This window comes from Erythrolamprus reginae, chromosome 10 (assembly GCF_031021105.1).
Source record: "Erythrolamprus reginae isolate rEryReg1 chromosome 10, rEryReg1.hap1, whole genome shotgun sequence".
NCBI lineage: Eukaryota > Metazoa > Chordata > Lepidosauria > Squamata > Dipsadidae > Erythrolamprus > Erythrolamprus reginae.
This window is the reverse complement of record NC_091959.1, coordinates 13,263,154-13,276,918: the sequence shown is the minus strand read 5'-3', so window position 1 is coordinate 13,276,918 and position 13,765 is coordinate 13,263,154. Positions and strand designations below refer to the sequence as shown.

General features: G+C 41.2%; 1 protein-coding gene across 1 annotated transcript in view; it reads right to left on the bottom strand.

Moving 5' to 3' along the window:
• SV2B (synaptic vesicle glycoprotein 2B) overlaps nt 1–13,065 on the bottom strand; it is an 87,630-nt gene extending 74,565 nt beyond the window's left edge. The window contains exon 1 of the mRNA XM_070763510.1: nt 12,910–13,065. The gene's annotated coding sequence lies outside the window, so the exon portion shown is untranslated. The remainder of the gene's footprint in view (nt 1–12,909) is intronic.
• Nucleotides 13,066–13,765: the final 700 nt, after the last annotated feature.

Below are 13,765 nucleotides of genomic sequence, written 5' to 3'. Positions count from 1 at the left end.
ATTTATTGCTGGAGCCAGCCTGGTACCCACACTGGGAAACATGAGCCTGAGTTTGTTTGTTTGTTTGTTTGTTTGTTTGTTTGTATGCCGCTAACAACAATAAGCCGCCCCGAGTCTGCGGAGAGGGGCGGCATACAAATCTGATTAAATAAATAAAATAAATAAATAAAGAAGACAATGTAACATACAAACAAGCATACCATGTATAAATTCTATAACCCATGCCTGACGACAGAGTTTCCCGTCCAGGGGAAAGTTTACATCCCTCGTCCCCCACCCACAACCTTGTCACGCTGCCCACTCAGATTGTGCCGGTGTGGCAAGTCCTTCCTCCACTTCTGCCCAGATGGGTGGGCATAGAAAAGCCTCTGGAGCCTGAGGAAGGCAAAAAACGGGCTTACCAGGCCCATCCGAGGTTAGGAAAGGGCTGTTTTGGGCCTCCAGGGGGCGGGGAAGGCCATTTCCATCATCCCCAGGCATTGAATTATGGGCGTGGACACTCACACATGTGCAATAGCACATGCACACACACACTTTCAGCACCCGAGGGAACAAAAGATTCACCATCACTGCTATAGAAAGGATTCTGCATAACCATCTTTTCCAGTTCCAAAGATATGAAAATTAACCAGGATTAGAGGGGTTTTACATATTATAACCGCCCTGAGTCTTTAGAGAGGGGTGGCATACAAATCTAATAAATAATAATAATAATAATAATAATAATAATTATTATTATTATTATTATTATTATTATAGTTTATTATAGTTATAGTTTATTAGATTTGTATGCCACCCCTCTCTGCCCCTCAATACAACACAGCAAACGAGATCACTATGCTTGATTTCATATTTCATCACCAGTTGGGCACTTCCCAAGCACCTAGGACTGCGTGATGTAGCGGCGAATTATGTTTGCCGATCCCAGCGAAGCGGCCTTTTGCAATTGACGGAGATTTTGTCAATTCTGATGGTTTTTTAAATGTCCGCTGAGATCCTTTGGCACTGCACCCAGCGTGCCAAGTGGTCTCAGCGGACATTTGAAAACCATCGGAATTGACAAAATCTCCATCTGTCAATTGCAAATTATTATTATTATTATTATTATTATTATTATTTATTTATTTATTTATTTATTTATTTATTTATTTATTTATCAGATTTGTATGCCGCCCCTCTCCGCAGACTCGGGGCGGCTCACAGCAATAATAATACAATGTAAACAAATCTAATATTTAAGTTAATTTAAAACCCCAATTTAGAAATCAATCATACATACTAGCATACCATGCATAAATTTTATAAGCCTAGGGGGGAGGGAAAGTGTCAATTCCCCCATGCCTGACGACAGGGATGGGTTTTAAGAAGCTTACGAAAGGCTAGGAGGGTGGGGGCAACTCTGATATCTGGGGGGAGTTGGTTCCAAAGGGTCGGGGCCGCCACAGAGAAGGCTCTTCCCCTGGGTCCCACCAAACGACATTGTTTAGTTGACGGGACCCGGAGAAGGCCAACTCTGTGGGACCTAACTGGTCGCTGGGATTCGTGCGGCAGAAGGCAGTCCCGGAGATATTCTGGTCCGGTGCCATGAAGGGCTCCGGACCAGAATATTACTATTACTATTACTATTACTATTACTATTACTATTACTATTACTATTACTATTACTATTACTATTACTATTATTATTATTATTATTATTACTATTACTATTACTATTACTATTATTATTATTATTATTATTATTATTATTATTATCATTATCATCATCATTATTATGCCTTATTGCAGAGGCTGAGCCTTCTCAGAGATAGTTTATTCAATTGGGGAGAGTGAAACCCAAGCTAGGCCAGGGAGATCAATACAATCAATACACGGGCATGGAAGGGGGAGACCGGGGCCATATTAAACCATTCCAAAAAGGACATTCATTTCAAGAAGAAAGAAGAGGCCGAGAAGGTAAGCTAAACTATAAAGCAGCCAGCGAGAAAGCGAAGGATCTCGTCATTCTCCCCCAACATCGCCCTGATGCGGGCAGGCAATGTTCCTGCCAGCCTGATCAAGCTTTAATGAGGCAGCTTCCCTGACCAGCTGCTCTCTGCCGATCCAAAGAGAAGGGGAATTTTTAATTTGTCTCTCCAGCCTCACCTTGAGAAGAAAGAAAAATAACAGGCCGATAAAAGGCGTTTGACTGCAAAGAAACCTCACCCCAGCGAGGGTACATTGGAGCTATGAAAGATTCCAATCCTAAAATTCAATTCACCAGAAGGGAAAGGAGAGAAGTCAAGCTCTCTTAGTCTGGGGGACAGAAGGAAAAGGGGGGACATGATCGAAACATTTAAATATGTTAAAGGGTTAAATAAGGTCCAGGAGGGAAGTGTTTTTAATAGGAAAGTGAACACAAGAACAAGGGGACACAATCTGAAGTTAGTTGGGGGAAAGATCAAAAGCAACATGAGAAAATATTATTTTACTGAAAGAGTAGTAGATCCTTGGAACAAACTTCCAACAGACGTGGTTGGTAAATCCACAGTAACTGAATTTAAACATACCTGGGATAAACATATATCCACCCTAAGATAAAATACAGGAAATAGTATAAGGGCAGACTAGATGGACCATGAGGTCTTTTTCTGCCATCAGTCTTCTATGTTTCTATGTTTCAAGCACCCTCGCCAGAGAACACCCTTGACCAAATCCTAGAGTTCTGCACATGCTCAGAGGTACTCCTGCTGAGACAATAGATTTGGGGGGTTTCTTTCCAGGAGGACTACCAGATTCTGTAACAGCTTTGTTCCCTATGCCAGTGATGGCGAAACTTTTTTTGCCTCAGGTGCCGAAAGGGTACACGCTTGCGCAGTAGCGCACATGCCCACATCCATAATGTAATGACCTCCCCCCATGCATGCACACAACCCTCCGCTGACCCCGCCTGCATGCACACAACCCTCCCTGTTCTTCCCCCATGCATGCACACTGTTGGGATTCTACCACTACCAAATGCTTGCACTGTCTTGTAAACACATCTCTGTGGTCAATTAACTGACCAGTGAGTCAAACTTTGATGACCCAAAAGGGGGCATGTGCTCTGCTATCCATATAAATACCACTGCAGGGCAGATGGCCCTTCCGTTCGGACCCTCCCTTCTCGCCTTTCTTCATACCTCCTACATTTTTAAAAATTTATTTTGTCCAATACACAATAATACACAATGAGGGTTATAGAGGATATAGTAGAGAAGATATATGAGATGTAGGGGAGACTATAAGACAGGGGACGAAAGGCACTCTAGTGCGCTTATGCACACCCCTTACTGACCTCTTAGGAATCTGGAGAAGTCAACTGTGGACAATCAAAGGGTAAAATGTTGGGGGTTAGGGGATGATATTACGGAGTCTGGTAATGAGTTCCACACTTCAACAACTCTATTGCTAAAGTTGTATTTTTTACAGTCAAATTTAGAGCGGTTAATATTAAGTTTGAATCTGTTATGTGTTCGTGTGTTGCTGTGGTTGAAGCTGAAGTAGTCGTTGACAGGCAGGACGTTGCAGCATGTGATCTGTAGGCAATACTTAGATCATGTTTAAGGCGGCGTAGTTCTAAGCTTTCTAGGCCCAGGATTGTAAGTCTAGTTTCATATGGTATTCTGTTATGGGTAGAGGAGTGAAGGGCTCTTCTGGGGATGTATCTCTGGACATTTTCGAGGGTGTTTATGTCAGAAATGAGATATGGGTTCCAAACAGATGAGCTGTATTCTAGGATGGGTCTGGCGAAAGTTTTGTAAGCTCTGATAAGTAGTGTAAGATTTCCAGAGCAGAAGCTACGTAGGAATAGATTAACAACTCTTGAGGCTTTCTTGGCGATGTTGTGGCAGTGGGCTTTGTCACTTAGATCTTTAGTTATTAATATTCTGAGGTCCTTGACTGAGTGGGGATTATCTATGATCATTTGTTTATTCAGTTTGTATTTGAAGTTCTGATTCTTTTTGCTGATGTGTAGGACAGAGCATTTGCAGGTTGAGATTTGGAGTTGCCATGTGTTGGACCAGTCAGAAACCAAGTCAAGGTCTTTTTGTAGAGTAGTTGTGTTATCATTCCTGCTGCCCATTGTCGTCGGCTAAAGGACACATGTGTAGGGTGAATCCGAAACCATCCTTACACATGGAAGTATCCAGAAACTATTAATATGAACTGGAATGTAAGTTTTACTGCCTGCATTTTGTAATGCATGATATTGACGGAAACCAACTGAACTGTGAGTAAAGATTGTACTTTTCTTCTTTATGAAGGAGGGATCATTTATTGCTAACACAAGGGATTGTGTTGTTATTATTATTATTATTATTATTAGGTTAGGTTAGGTTTATTGGATTTATATGCCGCCCCTCTCCGCAAACTCGGGGCGGCATATAAATTATTATTATTATTATTAGCAAATTTGGTTGTTATTATTATTAGCAAAGTATGGCAATCTTTTTATTTATTTATTTTTATTTATTTATTGGATTTGTATGCCACCCCGAGTCTCCGGAGAGGGGCGGCATACAAATCCAACAAATAAATAAAAATACATAAATAAAAAGATTGCCATACTTTGCTAATAATAATAACCAAATACTCAACACAGTAATGGGCAGCCAAAATTTTTACTGCCACACTGTGGGATTTATTTTATTTTATTTATTTATTATTTGGATTTGTATGCCGCCCCTCTCCGAAGACTCGGGGTGGCTCACAACAAGTGAAAAGCAATCCAATACATAATCCAATTAATTAAAATATTGAAAAATTTAAAAAACCCCATATACTAAAATACATACACACAAGCATACCATATATAAATTCAACGTGCCCAGGGGGAGATGTTTAGTTTCCCCATGCCTGACGGCAAAGGTGGGTTTTGAGGAGTTTGCGGAAGGCAGGAAGAGTAGGGGCAGTTCTGATCTCCGGGGGGGGAGTTGGTTCCAGAGAGTCGGTGCCGCCACAGAGAAGGCTCTCCCCCTGGGGCCCGCCAACCGACATTGTTTAGTTGACGGGACCTGGAGGAGGCCCACTCTGTGGGACCTAATCGGTCGCTGGGATTCGTGCGGCAGAAGGCGGTCTCGGAGATATTCTGGTATGATGCCATGAAGGGCTTTAAAGGTCATAACCAACACTTTGAATTGTGACCGGAAATTGATCGGCAGCCAATGCAGACTGCGGAGTGTTGGTGAAACATGGGCATACCTAGGTAAGCCCATGACTGCTCTCGCAGCTGCATTCTGCACGATCTGATGTGGCTTATTTGGTGGGTGTGGCTTAATGGTCAAGTGACTGGGTAGGAGTGGCTTGCTGCCATGTGACCAGGTGGGAGTGGTTTGAACGATCATCATCATTCAAGCGAATTGTTAAGTCCTCGACTTACAACCTTACCAGTGTCGCTCTCTGGGGTGACAATTTGCTTCGTGTTTCCTGCTCTCTTCTTCATGCGTCTCCTCCCCACCTCAGGCTGAGTATCTAGGTGAATGGGTGCTTCCAGAAGCATAAATGCTGCCAGCGCTGCTTCCACCCACACTTTCTGCTTGCACCTCAGGCGGGAGGTGGCCGCATGAGGCTGGAGGGGAGCCAGGCAGGAGAGAGGGAAGCTCGTCCGAGGCCAGGAAGGAGGAAAGAGGAAAAAAGCAAGGGGCGTAGACACAGCAGCAGCAGGGAAAAAAGGAGACCCGAGCCGAGACCTGTAATCCAGGAAGTGACAGCTGCCAATCAGCTGGAACTGCTCACCCATCTTCATTTCTGCCGGTGGAACTGCATTCCACCCCATCCTGCCCACTGCCCAACCCTGACCCAACACAAACAGCCCTCATTAAAGCTTCCGGTAGGAATCTTTCACTGCTTACACTGCTATAGAATAGAATAGAATAGAATTTTTATTGGCCAAGTGTGATTGGACCCACAAGGAATTTGTCTTGGTGCATATGCTCTCAGCATACATAAAATAAAATATACATTTGTCAAGAATCATGTGGTACAACACTTAATGATTGTCATAGGGGTCAAATAAGCAATGAAGAAGCAATATTAATAAAAAATCTTAGGATATACGCAACAAGTTTTAAAATTAATTTAAATATTGGATTTGTTTACATTGTATGGCGATTGCTGTGAGCCGCCCCGAGTCTGCGGAGAGGGGCGGCATACAAATCTGATTAATAAATAATAATAAATAAATAAAAGTTACAGTCATACAGTCAACATGGGAGGAAATGGGTGAAAGGAATGATGAGAAAAACTAGTAGAATAGAAGTGCAGATTTAGTAGAAAGTCTGACAGTGTTGAGGGAATTATTTGTTTAGTAGAGTGATGGCGTTCGGGGAAAAACTGTTCTTGTGTCTAGTTGTCTTGTTGTGCAGTGCTCATATACCAACCTACTTTTGAATCTATATACGTAATAGATATGAATCTATATAACCTAAACTTCGAATAGTAATGTTACTCTATTTTGTATAGTTTAATACTTAGAATTGATATATAATAAGCTATACATGTTATCTATATTATTTGAATATGTGGTTTACGTCCCTTTCTTTTTTCTTCTGTATCCACTTCTCCCCGTCCCTTTTTCAATAAACTAATAAATTGTTTTTTAAAAATTAAAATAAAATAAAATAAAAGCTTCCGGTAGGCCTGTTGGGACGTTTTTCACCATACCCAGGGCTCCGGAGGCTTTCCTGAAGCCTGGGGACAGCAAAAACGGCCAAAAGAAGGCCAAAAATCAGCTGGCCAGTGCACACATGTGCGCTAGGGCTGACATAGGGCAATGCCTCATGTGACCTCAGATATGGCTCCCTGTGCCACCTGTGGCACACATGCCACAGGTTCGCCATCACTGCCCTGTGCCATCCATCTGGTAAACTCACAAAATTCGTTTTTCTGGCCATAAACATGTATACATCCGAACTAGACTGTGTTGTTTCTCTATGTCGTGCAATATATGTACACCTAATTTTGTATTCATTTATCTTGTCACGTTTACGTAATGTAAAATTGGAGGTGGTGAGTTTCTAACGGTTCGCACCGGTTCAGTGAACTGGTAGCGGCAGTGATAGGAGGCTCTGCCCACCTGCCCGGACATCATTAAAAAAACCTTCTGCGTATGCACACACCCCAATTTTAAACTGGTAGCAAAGGTAAGAGAAACTCGCTACTGGGGATGACCCTGTATGCAACAAAATTTCATTTTTAATGTATGGCAATTAGTAAACATTCAAAGAGACAATAGTTATTCTATTCTATTCTATTCCATTCCATTCCATTCTATTCTATTGCATTCCATTCTACATTCTATTCTATTCTATTCTATTTCTTCTGTTCTGTTCTATTCTATTCTATTCTACTCTACTCTACTCCATTCCATTCCATTCCATTCTATATTCTATTCTATTCTATTCTATTCTATTTCTTCCGTTCCGTTCCATTCTATTCTATTCTATTTTATTCTATTCTATTCCATTCCATTCCACATTCTATTCTATTCTATACTATTCTATTCTATTCTATTCCATTCCATTCTATTCTATGGCATTCCATTCCGTTCCATTCTACATTCTATTCTATTCTATTTCTTCTGTTCCGTTCTATTCTATTCTACTCTACTCTACTCTACTCTACTCTACTCCACTCCACTCCATTCCATTCTATATTCTATTCTATTCTATTTCTTCCATTCCGTTCCGTTCTATTCTATTCTATTCTATTCTATTCCATTCCATTCCGTTCCACATTCTATTCTATTCCATTCCATTCCATTCTACACTATTCCATTCCATTCCATTCTACATTCCATTCTACATTCTATTCTGTTCTGTTCCGTTCCATTACATTCTACATCCCGTTCCATTCCATTCCATTCTATTCTAATTTTAGTCTATTCCATTCCATTCCATTCTATTTCTCTTCTGTCATTTACCTAGAACCTGAAGATAACTATAGCTAAAACTGTACAATCATCTTTGCACACTCTTGTATATTTCGTTGTTTGGAAACAGATTCACTGCATTCTAAACATTAGCAACCCTTTTGTGGAAAAAGGAACAGCTCTTACAGCTTTCCTTGTTAATTGGATCAAAAAAGAGAAGTAATTAAAACTATACAAATGGAATTCAGGCTCCTACACAGCTATTAAAAACAGACAACATTTCCCTGACATCTGGCTTCCCTATTTATTCTCCTACCTGCTCAACAGAAGAGTTTTGTATAATATAAGAATTATTTTCCAGTTGATTTTTTCGCATGTCCCGAACTTTACACTGATGATGTTACCTAATGAAACACCTGCAAGCAAACTACCAAGTTCTGAGCAGCCAGGAGCCCAACAGCGTTTCCCCTGCAGAAAGATGCTGGATGGTGCAAAGTTGCACACACCAAAGAGACCCACACAATCAACAGGATGAACACCCAGAAAGCAGAAGAAAGTCCTGGCATTCAAGATGGATATCAAAGTATTTTTGAAATTCTTCTCCACCTGATTTACAGGTAGCCACTTAAGCTCCAGGTCTGTTCAGGGAGTCCCAGGTAGATTGGTAGATGGATGGATGGATAGATAGATAGATAGATAGATAGATAGATAGATGGATGGATGGATGGATGGATGGATGGATGGATGGATAGATAGATAGATAGATAGATGGATGGATGGATGGATGGATGGATGGATGGATGGATGGATGGATGGATAGATGATAATAGATAGATAGATAGATAGATAGATAGATAGATAGATGATAGATAGATAGATAGATGATAATAGATAGATAGTTAGATAGATAGATAGATAGATAGATAGATAGATAGATAGATAGATAGATAGATAGATAGATAGATAGATAGATAGATAGATAGAGATAGATAGAGATGGATGGATGGATGGATAGATGATAATAGATAGATAGATAGATAGATAGATAGATAGATAGATAGATGATAGATAGATAGATAGATAGATGATAATAGATAGATAGTTAGATAAAGATAGATAGATAGATAGATAGATAGATAGATAGATAGATAGATAGATAGATAGATAGACAGACAGATGATAATAGATAGATAGTTAGATAGAGATAGATAGATAGAGATAGATAGATAGAGATAGATAGATAGATAGATAGATAGATAGATAGATAGATAGAGATAGATAATAGATAGATGTATAGATAGATAGATAGATAGATAGATAGATAGATAGATAGATAGATAGACACACAGACACACAGACACACAGACAGATAGAATAGATAGATGATAGAGATAGATAGATAGATAGATAGATAGATAGATAGATGGATGGATGGATGGATGGATGGATGGATGGATGGATGGATGGATGGATGGACGGACAGACAGATAAACAGACAGACACAGATATAGATAGATAGATAGATAGATAGATAGATAGATAGATAGATAGATAGATAGATAGATAGATAGATTAGATAGATAGACAGACAGACAGACAGACAGACAGACAGACAGACAGACAGACAGACAGACAGAAACAGATAGATAGATAGACAGACAGACAGATAGATATGAATGATAGACAGACAGATGACAAATAGAATAGGAAGAGAATGATGGAGGAAAGAGAAAAAGAAGGAAAGACGGAGAAACGAGAGGAAGGGGGGAGGGTGGGAGGTAAGGAAGTTAGGATGACAATTGAGGCTGTGGAGCTTTAATGGCAAGGAAGCATCAGATGCCCTTTCTGAATGCTTTCCATTTAATCCGAAAGAGACAATAATTAAAAAAAAAAGCAGGCTACTCGTAGTCTTCAACTACTTTCTCACTAAGCACGTGGAAGAACGTCACGTTATCCCAGGGAGTTTCTGCAAAGTGCCCACATCTCCTTTGAAAGGGTTGTAAAAAGGACAAGCTCTCATGAAGTTTGAAAGAATCGTAAAATCTCCTTTATCCAACCTCATGATCCCCTCTAATGCTGTCTGAAATACACCAATTAGACATTTTCTCTCCACCATGCTGTTCTGTCTGGGTCACTCCGGAAGCCAAGACCAACCCAAAAAGAGAAGCCAGACACACTGGTAAAAGGCAAAGGCAGTTTTATAAAATTCAAGAAAAACACAGGTAACAGAAAATGTCCTTACAAACAGGAAAAATGCTGTATCTTCAGATATATCCACAAAGGCAAAAGTCCATGCAGCAATACAGAATTCTTGCTGCCAAGCCGAGGCTGTAGATAGCAGACCTACACCTCCCATGGGTCTTCCAAAGCTGCTGGGCCACAAGCCAGGAATAGAGACTCCGAGAAACAAGACAGGATAACACAACTCCAAACTGATAACACACCACATGGCTTCAAGGGCTTGCCTGCCTTTTAAACCCTGCTAAGGAGGACCACACCCAAACCCAGCTGTTCCTAATTCAGTGCTGATAATACGTCTTTAATTGCTCCTTTCGTTGATCTGACCGTCTCTGTCGCATGTCAATGACGGCTTGAGCGTCATCACCTAATGACTCCAAACTACTGGCTGGGGAGAGCCCCCCCCCCCCCCCCGGCTCTCATGCTGTTCTCCTTCATCCCATTCCTGATTTTCCTCTCCCCCGTCCGACTGTTCAGCCCCCTCCTCTTCGCTGTCATCCTCCTCCGGGCATGGAGCCAGCAGAGACACAGCCGGTCCCTGAGCAGCCTCAGGCTGAACCACAACACATGCACACTGTTATCTTCCACTCATCTGAGAGATCCCACCAGAAAGAAGACATTCCCATAAATAGACATTCTAACTATAGTTTTAAATTAATAATTCAAATAATCCATACTTGCTTACTGATGGCTTTTCAATAGAAGCCGGGTCAGCTTTAATAATTGAACCATTTTTGTTACATTTGTAAGTGAGTCAATATAAGCCACAATCCTGAGTACATTTCTTTGGTTGTTCAAGACTTTGCTGGTCCTGATCAATGAAATACAAATAACAACAACTACAAACTTTGTGAAAAAAGACAAAACACTGCACTTTCTATGTTGGTATGCTGGCAGGTGTTTTTATGGCTTAGCTAAGCAATGTTTGTGGTCTGGGGGAAGTAATAAACCTGATTTGCAAATTGGCAAGAAAGAGGCTTAAAAGAAGTTTCATAAAATTATATATTTGCAGGCCAAATATATAATCATCATTTTATGGACCCCTCATTTTGTAGGTTTCCTTTTACCTGTTTTTTTTAAAACTCTTTTAATCATTTCCATCTAATTCACAGCAAAATAATGGCCCACACCCTTTTCTTTTTCACTTTCTCTCCCCTCCCCTTTTATTTTATTTTATTTTCCCAAAAGAGTTACCAAGTCTGTTTTGCAGAGCCCCATTTGAAATAACCACTGCAAGAATCAGCAACACCCAGAGGCTTAATAGAAAGGAGTCCATTTTAAATGAAGGCGTATAAGCCTGTAAGTACTATATCTGAGCCTCCTAAAAACCTAGTACAAATTTTCCCCACTAGGTTCAACAATCAGCAGCGGAAATGTGCTTGGAGGGAGGGAGGGAGGGAGGAAGGAAAGAAAGAAGAAAGAAAGAAAGAACGAAAGAATGAAAGAAAGAAAGAAAGAAGGAAGGAAGGAAGATAGGAAGGAAGGAAGGAAAAAAGAAAGAAGGAAGGAAGGAAAGAAAGAAAGAAGGAAGGAAGGAAGGAAGGAAAGAAGGAAGAAAGAAAGAAAGAAAGAAAGAAAGAAAGAAAGAAAGAAAGAAAGAAAGAAAGAAAGAAAGAAAGAGAACTTGGCTTGAGATGATCATGGGAACAAGTTTCTGTCTGGCTACTTTTTCTTTTACATTTAATTCTCCATGACAATTTAAAAAGCTGACTTTCTATTCACCCTAAACGACATCCTGAGTGAGTATATAATTTGCCTTCATTTGGATCAGGCATGGAACCAAGTACACTATTTCTGGATGGATTACCCCGTTCTCACAGTGACCCACTATCTGCCAACTGTGGTTCCCAGAACTGAAATGAAGGATTACAGTGTCTTCATTGAATTTAGGTTCACGCAGGCAGAGTTTTGCTGTCTCAGGACAGATCCAACATTCACTTTCACAGCTGTTTCCGCTTTTAAAAATCACACCTATCCAATTCTTGTGTAATGCAGTTTTAGAACATTCGCTGCTGGTTTCTAGGCATAGTATTTTTTCACACACACCCCATCCCCCACCACCCAAAAATTAAAACTTGCCAATTGGACGTTGGTAGAGCAATTTTAATCTAAACCCCAATGGCATTCAGTTTGTGGGAAGTTTTTTTTTTATGGCTGACCATTGTTGACTTCGCACCCCCCCTAAGACTTCTGTTTTCGGCGTAAAACTGCACGGATTAAATCTCCCCCTTAATACAAGCGAAGCTGCCAACAGCTGAAAGTTTATTTTTCTTTAAAAGAAAAAGAAAACACACGTTGTGGCTTTTGCCACCGAGATTAACAGGTGACCTTTCTCCCAGGCATTCCACTAAAAACTCCACCATCCGAGCTGTTAACACAAAAAAAATGCACCAAATTGCAGCGCCGTAATTTAAGAGCCTGGCGCCGGCATCTCAGCGCATTGTGCAGCAGTCCTTGGCGAGTCAGCAAACCACACACCCATCGCTTTTATTTTAAAAAAGAAAAACCCAGATACGCTCGGAGCCGTTGGGGAACTGTGGTCCAAACTGCCTGCTTGGACCAGATATCAGCTTAAAGCCCCGTTGCGTTTTTTGTTTTTATTTTTGGACTATCCAAACCTTTTACTGGAGGATCTTTGGAGACTTGGCAAAATCTCTGTAGCCACTCCACCCTGCTGCCTCAGCAAAAAAAAAAAAATTACGGTCCCTGCTACCCCGATGCGCTCTTGCAACCCAAAAAAAAAAAAAAATACAGCACTCAAAAGAAGAACTATTTCTTACCCAAAGTAGCAAACGTCTCCTGCGCAGCGTCCGTTTATTTGTTCCTCGGTGGTTTTTCCTCCTTCTGTTGTTCAGCCGTCGGCTTGTTCTGATGGAGCAGCCGGGAGGAGGAGGGGGAAGAGAGAGAGATTAGGAGGAGTAAATCTCTCGGAGAGGATGAAGCCACTGAGGATGCGCGCCCAGGTAAGGGGAAGGAGCGAGGAGGAAGTCCATGCGCTAAGAGCATGAAGAGCGAAAGGGAGATTCCCCCCTTGTCGGATCCACTCCCACGCCGCCCACTCAGCTGATGGTGGGTGGGGAGGAGGCGGGAGGGGGTTGACAAAGAGGTTTCTGGCAGATGGGATGAGAGGCAGTGAATTACAGCTGATGGGCAGCCTTGAACTTCATCAGGAAATTGATGGGGCTCCGCGTGGGAGGATGGCGGGCGAGAGACAATAGGCTGGATTAGAAAAGGAGGGCGGCTTTTTTTTTTTTAACGCATCGGCCCTTCTGGGTCTCTCTTTGGGAGTCAGAGAGGGAGGGACTCGTGCGTAATAGTCCTGCAGAATATTTTTATTGTCCGAGAATGGGAAAAGATGTCAAGTAGCCAAGCTGATAGAAACATAGAAACATAGAAGTCTGACGGCAGAAAAAGACCTCATGGTCCATCTAGTCTGCCCTTATACTATTTTCTGTATTTTATCTTAGGATGGATCTATGTTTATCCCAGGCGTGTTTAAATTCAGTTACTGTGGATTTATCTACCACGTCTGCTGGAAGTTTGTTCCAAGGATCTACTACTCTTTCAGTAAAATAATATTTTCTCATGTTGCTTTTGATCTTTCCCCCAACTAACTTCAGATTGTGTCCCTTGTTC